The sequence below is a fragment of the Lepidochelys kempii genome, chromosome 5 (genome assembly GCF_965140285.1).
Source record: "Lepidochelys kempii isolate rLepKem1 chromosome 5, rLepKem1.hap1, whole genome shotgun sequence".
Taxonomy (NCBI): Eukaryota; Metazoa; Chordata; order Testudines; family Cheloniidae; genus Lepidochelys; species Lepidochelys kempii.
In genome coordinates this window covers 21,455,118-21,469,774 of record NC_136384.1, presented here as the reverse complement: position 1 = coordinate 21,469,774, position 14,657 = coordinate 21,455,118, and the positions used below count along the sequence as shown (strand labels likewise).

General features: G+C 42.4%; 1 protein-coding gene across 10 annotated transcripts in view; it reads right to left on the bottom strand.

The window, feature by feature from the left end:
• Positions 1-14,657, bottom strand: part of NEDD4L (NEDD4 like E3 ubiquitin protein ligase) — a 371,283-nt gene that overhangs the window by 268,656 nt on the left and 87,970 nt on the right. The window lies entirely within an intron of this gene.

Below are 14,657 nucleotides of genomic sequence, written 5' to 3'. Positions count from 1 at the left end.
ACTCCCCCCTTCCCTCCCAGCACCTCCTGCATGCCACAGAACAGCTGTTCTGTGGTGTGCAGGAGGCGCTGGGAGGGAGGGGGAGGAACGGGAATAAGGTGTGCTCAGGAGAGGGGATGGAAAGAAATGGGGATGGGGCCTGGAAAAGGCGCGGTGGGGGCTTGGAGGAAGGGGTGAAGTGGGTCAGGGCTTCGGACTGAGCAGGGGTTCAGCACCTCCAGGGAAAATTAGAAGCCAGCACCTGTGAGACATATACCCTAATATTAAGAGACTCTTTCAGATTATTTCTTGAAAGAAGCAAAAGGGAGCACAAATCCATTCCCCACTGCAGGTCACATTCACAGAAAGCATCTTAATACAATGCTTAAAAGGTTAAATCAACCCCAAGTGTTACCTTTTTAAAATTTTAAGGATCTTGTGCACAGACAGCTAGTAAGCTATTGATTTCTTCTTAAACATGCTGCCTGCGGGAGACAAAATGCATGAGATAAGGTGCGGATACCAAGTGACGTCCTGCTACCCAGAGTTTTCTCAAATTTTCAGAGCATGGGCTGCATCTCCAGTGTTTTCAATTCTAGCACTTAGCCTCTTGCTGTACCTGGTGTTTTTCTTAAAGTCCCACCCGCAGGAGTCCTGGGATTACCTGACAATCAAAGCTTTTATTTAAATTTAAAAAAAAAAAGATTCTAGCCCACATGGTTGCAGAGAAAAGCTGAAAAACAAACTGTAAAGGCTCAGTTACCAGAAGTATTTCATGTTTCAGGGGTCTGACTCAATTTTGGAACATCTTGCACTAGAATCAATCATAGAATATCAGGGTTGGAAGGGACCTCAGGAGGTCATCTAGTCCAACCCACTGCTCAAAGCAGGGCCAATCCCCAACTAAATCATCCCAGCCAGGGCTTTGTCAAGCCTGACCTTAAAAACTTCTAAGGAAGGAGATTCCACCACCTCCCTAGGTAACGCATTCCAGTGATTCACCACCCTCCTAGTGAAAAGGCTTTTCCCAATATCCAACCTAAATCTCCCCCACTGCAACTTGAGACCATTACTCCTCGTTCTGTCATCTGATACCATGGAGAACAGTCTAGATCCATCCTCTTTGGAACCCCCTTTCAGGTAGTTGAAAGCAGCTATCAAATCCCCCCCTCATTCTTCTCTTCTGCAGACTAAACAATCCCAGTTCCCTCAGCCTCTCCTCATAAGTCATGTGTTCCAGTCCCCTAATCATTTTTGTTGCCCTCCGCTGGACTCTTTCCAATTTTTCCACATCCTTCTTGTAGTGTGGGGCCCAAAACGGGACACAGTACTCCAGATGAGGCCTCACCAGTGTCGAATAGAGGGGAACGATCACGTCTCTTGATCTGCTGGCAATGCCCCTACTTATACATCCCAAAATGCCACTGGTCTTCTTGGCAACAAGGGCACACTGTTGACTCGTATCCAGCTTCTCGTCCACTGTAATCCCTAGGCCCTTTTCTGCAGAACTACTGCCTAGCCATTCGGCCCCTAGTCTGGAGCGGTGCATAGGATTCTTCCGTCCTAAGTGCAGGACTCTGCACTTGTCCTTGTTGAACCTCAGATTTCTTTTAGCCCAATCCTCTAATTTCTCTAGGTCCCTCTGTATCCTATCCCTACCCTCCAGAGTATCTACCTCTCCTCCCAGTTTAGTGTCATCTGAAAACTTGCTGAGGGTGCAATCCACGCCATCCTCCAGATCATTTATGAAGATATTGAACAAAACTGGCCCCAGGACCGACCCTTGGGGCACTCCACTTGATACCGGCTGCCAACCAGACATGGAGCCATTGATCACTACCCATTGAGCCCGACAATCTAGCCAGCTTTCTATCCACCTTATAGTCCATTCATCCAGCCCATACTTCTTTAACTTGCTGGCAAGAATATTGTGGGAGACCGTGTTCAAAAGCTTTGCTAAAGTCAAGGAACACCACGTCCACTGCTTTCCCCTCATCCACAGAGCCAGTTATCTCTATCATAGAAGGCAATTAGATTAGTCAGGCATGACTTGCCCTTAGTGAATCCATGCTGACTGTTCCTGATCACTTCCCTCTCCTCTAAGTGCTTCAGAATTTATTCCTTGCGGACCTGCTCCATGATTTTTCCGGGGACTGAGGTGAGGCTGACTGGCCTGTAGTTCCCAGGATCCTCCTCCTTCCCTTTTTTAAAGATGGGCACTACATTAGCCTTTTACCAGTCGTCCAGGACTTCCCCCGATCGCCATGAGTTTTCAAAGATAATAGCCAGTGGCTCTTCAATCACAGCCGCCAACTCCTTTAGCACTCTCAGATGCAGCGCATCTGGCCCCATGGACTTGTGCTCGTCCAGCTTTTCTAAATAGTCCCGAACCACTTCTTTCTCCACAGAGGACTAGTCACCTCCTCCCCATGCTGGGCTGTCCAGTGCAGTAGTCTGGGAGCTGATGTTCGTGAAGGAGGCAAGAAAAGCATTGAGTACATTAGCTTTTTCCACATCCTCTGTCACTAGGTTGCCTCCCTCATTCAGTAAGGGGCCTGCACTTTCCTTGACTAGCAGGACTGCATCTCACTAACTAGACCTCCTCCCCTCCCATTAACAATCACATGGGCTCACTTCCCTTTCAACCAGGATAGTCTAACATCCCAAATATTGTGCCTTGGGATCAATACACAAAAGAAGCCAATATCAAAGTTTATTGATCCACACAGGTGAGTGCCAGCTACAACGCACTTTGAACACATAAAAAGGGACAGTTTCATAGATTCATAGAATATCAGGGTTGGAAGGGACCTCAGAAGGTCATCTAGTCCAACCCCCTGCTAAAGGCAGGACCAATCCCCAATAGTTTCAATTTAGAATTCGTCAGCTTAGATAAATTCAAACTAGTTTCACTTCACCCTTTCTGTGGTTCCACAACTACATTTTCCTGTTTTGTCAAGGTTTTCCTCTTCTCTCCTTGTCGCTGTGTGAAAGGCCCAAAAAAGCAAAAAAAAAACCAAAAAAACCCCACAAACCAATTGTAAACATAGGGGAAACAGTGAAGCTGACTAGACACACAGCGCTGTCAAATTCTCAAAGTAGAAAAAAATACTCTGCTTATTTTGCTTCTTTCAATTATAGTAATAGCAGGTGTTACTTACACCATAATTCAGTTCACTCTGAAATGTTTGTCTTCAGTTTTTCTGAAGGCTATGTTTTAAAAAAGAAAAAAAACAAAAACACACACACACACACACACACAACACTAGTTCGCTCAGTTAGAGCCACTTCTTCCCCTTGAATTTGTTTGAACTTTTGATTCTTTGCCCTGTGAACTTCCCCAATGGGTTCCTGCATGCCCATAATTAGGTAAGATCTACAAACAAATCAATACATGAAGAACATTAGTAAGCAGAGCTGGCTGAAAAAATGGGAATGCTTTCAGATTTTTTTTTGTATGAAATAGTTTCATTGTGTTTCATGAGATTTTCTTTTTCAACAAAATGATTCAAAATGAAATAAGCTGGGAAGAAAGGGATGGGGAAGGAAGAGGAGGGGAGATTAATTTCCATTCAAATCAAAAGGAAAAGTTTTCATTTCAAAATTGGTTCACCACAAATTTTCAAATGATAGCTAAAAACTTTTCATAAAGCCCCTCAAAATGTTTTCAATCATGCCTACTAGTGGGTCGAGGAAAGCAAGGCCCTCTACTCAACTAATGATCACTGCTGTTTGCCTATCTTTATGTAATATGGTAACTTTTGAAAACTACATCTGATCCATTCCAACATATCAGGGTATATTCTAGGTGTCAATGGGCAGAACCCTACTGATTTTTATGACCACTGGGAAGCCAGAAAAGCCTGTATGCCCCTATAATCAGGCCCACAAAGCTTCCATTTGGTGCTGCAGGCAGATGAAGCCCTCTGGTGCCCTCTGCTGCTGCCTACACATCATAGAGGGTCATACCCTTTGTTGCTCACAGGTTTCAGAGGAGCAGCCGTGTTAGTCTGTATTCGCAAAAAGAAAAGGAGTACTAGTGGCACCTTAGAGACTAACCAATTTATTTGAGCATAAGCTTTCATGAGCTACAGCTCACTTCATCGGATGCATTCAGTGGAAAATACAGAGAAGAGATTTATATACACACAGAACATGAAAAAATGGGTGTTATCATACACATTGTAAGGAGAGTGATCACTTAAGATGAGCTATTACCGGCAGCAGAGCGGGGGGGGAGGGGGGGGACCTTTTGTAGTGATAATCAAGGTGAGCCATTGCCAGCAGTTAACAGGAACCTCTGAGGAGCAGTGGGGGGGTGGGAAATAAGCATGGGAAAATAGTTTTACTTTGTGTAATGACACATCCACTCCCAGTCTCTATTCAAGCCTAAGTTAATTGTATCCAGTTTGCAAATTAATTCCAATTCAGCAGTCTCTCCTTGGAGTCTGTTTTTGAAGTCTTTTTGTTGTAATATTGCGACCTTTAGGTCTGTAATCAAGTGACCAGAGAAACTGAAGTGTTCTCCGACTGGTTTATGAATGTTATAATTCTTGACATCTGATTTGTGTCCATTTATTCTTTTACGTAGAGATTGTCCAGTTTGACCAATGAACATGGCAGAGGAGCACTGTTTGCACATGATGGCATATATCACATTGGTAGATGTGCAGGTGAACGAGCCTCTGATAGTGTGGCTGATGTGATTAGGCCCTATGATAGTGTCCCCTGAATAGATATGTGGACACAGTTGGCAACAGGCTTTGTTGCAAGGATAGGTTCCTGGGTTAGTGGTTCTGTTGTGTGGCGTGTGGTTGCTGGTGAGTATTTGCTTCAGGTTGGGGGGGCCATGTGTAGGCAAGGACGGGCCTGTCTCCCAAGATTTGTGAGAGTGATGGGTCGTCCTTCAGGATAGGTTGTAGATCCTTGATGATGCACTGGAGAGGTTTTAGTTGGGGGCTGAAGGTGATGGCTAGCGGCGTTCTGTTATTATCTTTGTTGGGCCTGTCCTGTAGTAGGTGACTTCTGGGTACTCTTCTGGCTCTGTCAATCTGTTTCTTCACTTCAGCAGGTGGGTATTGTAGTTGTAAGAATGCTTGATAGAGATCTTGTAGGTGTTTGTCTCTGTCTGAGGGGTTGGAGCAAATGCGGTTGTATCGTAGAGCTTGGCTATAGACGATGGATCGTGAGCCCCATCTCTGCATTACCCAACTTTTAAAGTGCAACAGAACCCTGGCAAAGGGGGCAGATGGGGAGGGGGGACAGGCTGGCTTGGCTAGAGCAGGGGCAGGGCAGGGAAAGAGCCTATCTGACTTCAAGATTAAACTCGATAAGTTTATGGAGGAGATGGTATGATGGGATAATATAATTTTGGAAATTAATTGATCTTTAACTATTCATGGTAAATAGGCCCAATGGCCTAGGATGGGATGGGATCTGAGTTACTACAGAGAATTCTTTCCTGAGTACCTGGCTGGTCAGCTGATCACCATATTTGGGGTCAGGAAGGAATTTTCCTCCAGGGCAGATTGGAAGAGGCCCTGGGGGTTTTTCGCCTTCCTCTGCACCATGGGCCACGGGTCACTTGCTGGAGGATTCTCTACACCTTGAAGTCTTTAAACCATGATTTGAGGACTTCAATAGCTCAGACATAGGTGAGAGATTTATTGCAGGAGTGGGTGGGTAAGATTCTGTGGCCTGCATTGTGCAGGAGGTCAGACTAGATGATCATAATGGTCCTTTCTGACCTTAATATCTGAGTCTAAGAGCGCACATGGGGCTTTAGAGAAAGCTTTGTTGCATTAAAAATAAAAACACAACCACTTTTTAATGTAATACCATCAGACACACACTAGAGCAGTGGTTCTCAAACTTTTGTACTGTGACCCCTTTCATAGCAAGTCTCTGTGGGCAACCCCCTTATAAATTAAAAACTCTTTTTAACATATTTAACACCATTATAAATGCTGGGGGCAAAGCGGGGTTTGGGGTGGAGGCAGACAGCTCACAACCCCCCATGTAATAACCTTGTGACCCTCTGTTTGAGAACCCCTGCACTAGAGTGTAAATTTAATACATACGTATCTAGACCTTATTATTGACCTCAAACCTCCATGGTTGTCAAATTTTCTTATTTTTTCCTTCTTTTACAGCAGCCAGAATTAACCTGCATTTTTCAATCTCTAAAAATAGATTTCTTTCACACATCACTAACTTTACTATCAGTCATAGTTTTCGAATGAGTGGTATTCCCTCTCCACTCACAATGCCAGTCTCGACCACCCGTTTTTCAGCTTCTTGCATAAATGCTTGCATCTTCCATGCTGCCCCTTTGAATGCACTTCTTTTAGCTTAAAGCCACTGTTGTGCCCTCATTCAAATCCCTCTTCAGCACTGACCTCTGCAACAATGTCCCTAAGAAATCTGCCAAACAACAACAAATGGCTAGGTTGAAAGGTGGATCGGAATAACTGATTATCAAATTATTTGTGATCCGATAGTGCTTAGAAGTCCCAATCAGAATTGGGCCTCCACTGTGCTAGTCACTATACAAACATAGTAAAAGACAGTCCTGCCCCATATAACAGACCAGTAAGAGGGCAGGGAAAAAAAGAAGTACTATCCCAATTTTACAGATGGGGAACTGAGGTACAGAGATCAAGTTCACACAGGAAGCATAGGAGAGCCAGGAACTGAACCCACCTCTCCTGAATCCCAAAGTGGTGCTTAGCCATCACCATCCTACCTCAAAAAACAAAACAAAACACCAACCAAACCCCCCATTATAACCAGATGCACAAGTGGGCTTAATGAATAGTGGGTGAGAGGAGGAGGAGGGCAGACAATACTGGTAAAGATCATGTACTTACAAGGGCTAGATAACTTGAGAATATCTTACCTTCTTTTAAAATAACCTTTGCTCACACCCATGCTCAATTCTCCACCCCACTCCTTTTCCTTCTGTGCATGCACTCTCGCTTCAAACCTCTGCACATTCATTTTAACATTTGACTAGGGCTCTTTTTGTGCGTTTGTTTTAAATTTAAACACAGTTAATTCCTATTTTATCTGGAGCAGCCTCCCAAGAGGAGCTGTAGGGGCAAACAACTCAGTTTTAAGAGAGAGAGCTGGGCAAATTTATGAGTGCAATTGTATGACGGGGATGCTTGTGATGATGGGGGACAGAGCTCAATAGCCTGGGGCTTCCAGGTTATATCTTATGTTCCTAAAGCTCACGCTTCAGGGTCTCAGCCTGTCGAATCCTACTTAAATAATTACTATTTAGGCAAGCAGTCCTCTTGGATTCAATCATTACTCATGTAAGGAATTACTCATTTGAGTTAGGGTTGCAGAATTGTACACTTTAAGTGTATCTGCACTGCAGTTAGACACCAGCGGCTGGCCCATGCCAGCTGACTTAGGCTGTCTGGGCTGGGCTGTTTAATTGCTGGGCTGTTTAATTGCAATGCAAACATTTAGGCTTGGAGAGCTCTGGCCCTCCCACCTCGTGGGGTCCTAGAGCCTCAGCTCCATCCCTAGTTTGAACATCTAGGGTGGCCAGATATCCCGATTTTGGGGTCTTTTTCTTATATAGGCTCCTATTACCTCCCACCCCCTGTCCCTATTTTTCACACTTGCTGTTTGGTCACCCTATGAACGTCTATACCGCAATTAAACAGCCCTGCAGTCCAAACCTGGGAAGCCTGAATCAGCTGTCACAGGCCAGCCACAGGTATCTAATTGCACTGTAGACATAGCCTTTCTTTTTGCCTCACCTGCAGAAAGGCCCTCTAGGCTAAATACTGTAATAGAATCACAAACAGTCACTCAAATATTTTCTGTTTTGTGATACTACAGTGTTATGTTGACAGCATTACTTATTCTTTTGTCAGCCTGGCATTGTCCTGAGGGTGATTTTGCTCAATCCCTCATGTCCAAAGATAATGGTTATAAGAATATTTTTTAACACACCCCATATGACGATGTTATTTTGCTGAATTAAGGGTTTCATAGATTCTAAGGTCAGAAGGGATCATCTAGCCTGACCTCCTGAGTAACAAAAACCATAGGCCTTTCCTGAATTAATTCCTGTTTGGATGGGGTTTTACAGAAAGCTTGGTTGCATTAAAAATAAAAGCACAACCACTTTTTAATGTGATACCAATCAGTGGGGGATAATGGGGGGGGGGTTTGATTTTTTTCTTGTTGTTTGGGAGGATTGGTTGTGGGGGGGGGTTGTTTATTTAAGAAAAAGAAAATGCTCTAGTTCAACCTTGGTTTAAAAATCTCCAGCAATAGAGAATCCAACACATCACGTGGTAAATTTTTCTAGTAGTTAATTAACCTCACTGTTAAAAAATCATGCTTAATTTGAGTTAATCTTGTTTTAGTTTCAAGAAGTCTTCATACTAGCAAGGACAATTAATAACAGGATTTGAATATACCGTTAACTATTAAAAAAAGTCAGTCAATGTATTTTAGCTAAAGTAAAAGACAAATGTATATGTTAAATTAGCCACCAGAGGGAGCTCAGGCTCCCATGAATATAATCTGTACAGAAGTTGCTTATTAGGGTGTTCTGAACAGCTAATTCTTGTGTACTAGTGCATTTTAAAAAAGGAATTTGTGTAGGCAAGTAGTTTAAACTTCTTGACACTAACTCACGTCACTCAATTGCCTTCTGCAGTCCTTTATTATGTAAGAGGAAATGAACAGTGGGAAGAACTGTGTATTTAAAAATTATGTTCCAAGGTAACATGACCTCTGGGGTCTTCATACCAGGCTTCTTTGCACATTATTTGAACAGAACTAACAATGATGGGAGCCCTGGTAAATATAAAGGTATAAATATCTGTCATCTTTATCACCTGTGAGCCAAGTTTTCTTTTCTCAGTTATACATGTGCTACTTGATTAGGGGGGCTGGAGCACATGACTTATTAGGAGTGGCTGAGGGAACTGTGGTTATTTAGTCTGCAGAAGACAAGAGTGAGGGGGGATTTGATAGCATCCTTCAACTACCTGAAGGGGGATTCCAAAGAGGATGGAGCTAGGCTGTTCTCAGTGGTGGCAGATGACAGAACAAAGCCCTGGCTGGGATGATTTAGTTGGGGATTGGTCCTGCTTTGAGCAGGGGGTTGGACTAGATGACTCCTGAGATCCCTTCCAACCCTGATATTCTATAACAACAAAAATACCATTGGCTACTTCCTCTCTGCTTGTGTTGAATGCTGTTGAGGAAGGAAAACATCTCTACTCTTAGTGCGCTGCGGTGATGCTGTGGTCAACAGCAGCAAACTCCAGATGGAGCCAAGATATCAGAAGGGGCTTGTGAAAGGAGGGAGAATGCATTTGTGAAATGAACGAGGTCCTGTAGCACAGACTAGCAATGAGCTCTACAAACACAGAGGAGAGAGGATCTTGTGCTGGCAGATAAAAACCAAGGACCTGATTCTCTTCTCCTACACTCACTTTACCCTGACTTCAGCTGGGTTATTTCTGGTTTGTTCCTATGTAAATGAGAGAAATTGGAAAAGAAAGACATTGAAAAGAAATTGAAAAGTGGACAAAATTATGCCAAATAACCCAGCAATACATCCAACCAAATTCCATCCTCAGAGATGTCGTAGATACCCAACAACTTTTTAATTCTGAATTAAGATGACTAAACGTTAAATCCCTAAAATATGGTTTTTTGTAATAAACAATTTTTAAAAATAGTTATAAAATTTTACATGACGTAAAAACAAGACAGCAGGGGAGAGGAACTACATAAAGTAAATCACTCAGAATTGCAATATGTGATTTATGATGATCTCATTTTATGAGCTAGTTAAAGTATTGCACTGGACTAGCAACAGGGGCCCTAACTTTCAGGGGCTGCTAAGCACTCATACCTCTACCTTAAAGGCTTGTCTACATGGGGAAATGGATTGGCCTAGCCATAGCAGAATAATTTCACTGGCAAAACTACAGTATAATAATTATTCCACTATAGTTATGAATCCATTTCCCCACATAGACAACACCTAGATTAATAGAGTTACGTTCCACACTTCCAAAAATAGATCAAATCTATTTTATTCATATACTTAGAAAACAGATTTACAGCATGATCCCGTAAATACTTATTACTGGGAGAGTCATCAGAACCACCATAGCAGCCTCACTTAAGCAGTGAATGAGGGAATTAATCACGGGGGGGTTGAAGGGGGCGTGACAAGGGAGAAAAGGATGAGAAGATCATGTACACATCACTGAAATGTTAGTAAACAACACTGTCAGGACATGAGACTATATTTTAACATTGCAAACTCTCTGAGGCAGGAACCATGTGTTTGTACAGTGACTAACCCACTAGGACTTCAATCCTGACTGAAGTCTTGGGCACTATCACTATACAAATACATACATAAAAAAATAAATACAGCACTGTTTTCAGTGTGTACCACGCTTATGACTCATGGCTTTATAATTTGCACTGGATGATAAACAAGAGTATGAATTCCTTCAATAATTTAACTCAAAGATTTAAGGTAACAATCATTTTCAGAGACGGAATTAAAAAGTTATTCAAATCATAATGCTTTAATTTCAATAGCAACCTCAAGTTGCTCATGCAATGATGGTTACACAAAAACAAAGCTGCTCGTGGAAATTAACATTCTCTTATTGCCCAGTGCATAGCTAGCAATGTTCCATCCAAAAGGATGGAGCTTCATGAGACATCGATTTACAATACTTAAAAGTTGTTATATAGCTAAGATCCCTTGTGAGCTTTTTTTTAAACTGTGCCATACTGATTAGACCAGAAAAGATGAGACAGTTATTTCAATGTTAACAAAATTGCTTAGGAAGAAATCTGGCACACCTAGAAATCACTCCAATTTAGCTACCTCTATGAAATGGAACTTTACATTCCAGTGGAGTGTATTCTTATGTCAATGATGAGGGCTATTCTAACTGCCAATCTGTATTTTTTTTTTTTGTACAATGGGTCACCTTAACTGAACAGCTCTCCAATATCCTGAATTACAGCCTAACTGCAATACCACAGACCAAAAGCAGTTACAGCTTTTCATTTAAGGAAAAGAAAAAAAAAACTGTGGAGTCCAACTTTTGTTTTAAAATACTTTCTCAAGTACTCCAAATGATAGTGATTTTCTTCAGAAGTAATCAGTGGAAAAAGAGGACTTTCAAACTCCAACAATTTGCAAGTGATCATTTTTAATGTCTAAAATTAAGATGACCCATAGCAGTAATTCCTGATATTAAATACTTAAAAGAAAGCCCATTGAGATGGTTGTATATATAAGATGTAACATGTTTTGTAAGGCACCTTTCATAGGCACACAGTAGTGTTCACATTATTGTGCCCCAGTATTAAATACTGCTGTGACAACCCTGAAGTAGCTTATCAGCTACTCTGACTGTAATTATGCAGTTCTAATGCTGGTTTTCAAAATACCATTTCATTAAACACTTTATGAGTCACTCATTCCAGAGATAATGTGTATCAATATTTAGTGTAGGTCACCTGACTGCCCTCCTCACACAATATTTTTTGCTTTTGAAAGGAGACAGAAAGAAAGCTCTGGGAAATTGACAGCCTTCAGTCATCCAGAGAGCACATGATATATACAGCCAGTATCTGTGAGCAATGATGCCCCACCAACACTGGGAGTGATATCCTGTAGTGGCAAGGGTATGGGATGGGTGTATCATAATGGAATGACGTTTTCCCTGTATCTTCTAAACTGAGCCTTTGGAGGGGGGTGGGGGGTGTCAGTTCACCCAAAAGTGCTCATGTGTACAACAGCAGCAGATCCTCCCGCCATAAGAACAGCCATACTGGGTCAGACCAAAGGTTCATCTAGTTCAGTATCCTGTCTTCTGGCAATGGCCAGTGTCAGGTGCTTCAGAGGGAATGAACAGAACAGGTAACCATCAAGTGATCCACCCCGTCGCCAATTCACAGTTTCTGGTAAGCAGAGGATAGGGTCACCATTGATGGACCTATCGTCTATGGACTTATCTTGTTCCTTTTTGAACCCTGTTCTTGGCCTTCACAACATCCTCTGGCAAAGAGTTCCACAGGTTGACTGTGCGTTGTGTGAAGAAACACTTCCTTTTGTTTGGTTTAAACCTGCTGCCTATTAATTTCATTGGGTGACCCCTAGTTCTTGTGTTATGAGAAGGTGTAAATAACACTTCCTTATTTACTTTCTCCACACCAGTCATGATTTTATAGACCTCAACCATATCCCCCCTTAATTCCACACCCCAAATCATATTTGTTACCCTTTTCTGTACCTTTTCCAATTCCAGTATTTCTTTTTTGAGATAGGGTGACCACATCTGCACGCAGTATTCAAGATGTGGGCGTACCATGGATTTATATAGACGCAATATGATATTTATCTATCTTATTACCTATTCCTTTCCGAATGGTTTCCTAACACTGTTAGCTTTTTTGACATTGAGTGGATTTTTTTCAGAGAACTATCCACAATGACTCCAAGATCTCTTTCTTGAGTAGTAACAGCTAATTTAGACCTCATCATTTTATATGTATAGTTTGGATTATGTTTTCCAATGCGCATTACTTTGCATTTATCAACATTGAATTTCATCTGCCATTTTGTTGCCCAGTCACCCAGTTTTGTTAGATACCTTTGTAACTCTTCACAGTCTGCTTTGGACTTAACTATCTTGAGTAGTTTTGTATCGTCTGCAAATTTTGCCACCACACTGTTTACCCCTTTTTCCAGATCATTTACGAATATGTTGAACAGTACTGGTCCCAGTACAGACCTCTGGGGGATACCACTATTTACCTCTCTCCATTCTGAAAACTGACCATTTATTCCTACCCTTTGTTTCCTATGTTTAACCAGTTAATGATCCAGGAGAGGACCTTCCCTCTTATCCCATGATAGCATATTTTGCTTAAGAGCCTTTGGTGAGGGACCTTGTCAAAGGCTTTCTGAAAATCTAACTACACTATATCCACTGGATTCCCCTGTCCATGTGCTTGTTGACCTCCTCAAAGAATTCTAGTAGATTGACAAGGCATAATTTCCCTTTACAAAGGGGGGGGGGAGTTGTAGGGGCTCATGGGCCAGAGGTGTCAAGCTGCTGATGGGAAAGGGCACCTGAGAGGGGACAAGGAGCATCAGACAGGGGTGGGAGGAAAAGAATCTATGCCTCCCACTTTAAATGGCTTTCCACAGCCCCTGCTTTCACCCACCCCACCTTTCATTCCCATATGGGGCTGCCCAGATAAGAGCTCCACTCACCAGCCGAAAGGCAGAGAGAGACAGACTTAGCCAATGGGGGAGCCAGAGGAAAGAGTCCACCCACCAGGTGCCTGCACTCAGGAGAAGGGGAGGTAGAGGCTCCGCAGGCTTGGAACACATGAGGAGGTAAAGAGGACATCCACCAGTCCACCTCTTAATGGGGGAGAGAGGACGAGCACCCCCACTCCTGCACTGCAGAGACTGGGCCACACGAGGAGTGTGGGTTCAGCACGCTATACAAAATAGACATCGACACACGCATTTACACCAGAAGTCTGCAAACTAGAACCTGGCACTATCAGAGATCTTTCTGGAGAAAGGCACTGAACTAATTTGCGGAACTCCCTCTTTGTTCCTACCTCCACCCTGTTGATTCATTGCTCTCCACCTCTGTGCTTTCTCCCACCTATGAACAAGAGGATGGTTCAGGCTACGTGGCCCACTCAGTTCAGTTCTCTGAGTCTGCTGAAAAGGGTGGCAAGCATGATGGGCTTTTCCATGACATGGACACTTACTACCCAGCAGCTAGACTGCTATATCCACAGACTTCACAAAACTAAATATGTCACAATGGCTTTCAGCTGCTGCCGACCGAGTTTGACAAGATTTGAACCAGTGACAGAGTGCTGAAAGATTATCCCATCATGATTCCCCTCCCAAAAAAAAAAAATATTTTTAACAGGCGACAGAGTTATGCTGTGTGCGTGTTCCCCTCCCGCCCACTACCAACAGAACACCATCCTCTTTGATATGACTATTTGAGTGCTATTTTAGGAGATCTGACACATATGCCATGCTTCAGAAAATTTAACAAGCTTTAGAATTTCACACTTTTCCTCCAGCCACTTTTATTTGAAATTAGGTTCTACAGCGTAAGTAATGTAGAGTTCCATTCCTCATTGATTATTGATTAACTCAACACAAATTTATCAGCATGATCATTTTTAGGGGAGGTATGCCTAACAATTACATTGGAATTATACGAATATTTGTGGCAAGCACCATGACTATAAAACTATCAGCAGAAAGTGCAAGTCCATTTAAAAAAAATTTTTCCCACAAAAAGCTTTCTGAAAAGCTTGTCAGCTCAGCAGTGCAAGCATTTCGGTAAAATTGATAATGTATGTTGCCACATATCATTTTTAGCAAATATCTATTTCAAACAAAGTTAAAAACATACTCCAACTTATGTTTTCAACTGTTTTGTCTCAAGTCCAGTAGGGTTTTCAGTAAGCTAAAGTTACTTTAAATATTTAAGGGCCATACCAATAGAACGCTTTGCCAATTCACACAGTTTAAGCATTTGAACTCACAGATAGAACACTGATTTTTGAGTTTTATCCATTCTTCAGCAAACTGCAGATTTTCTTTTGATTAAGGC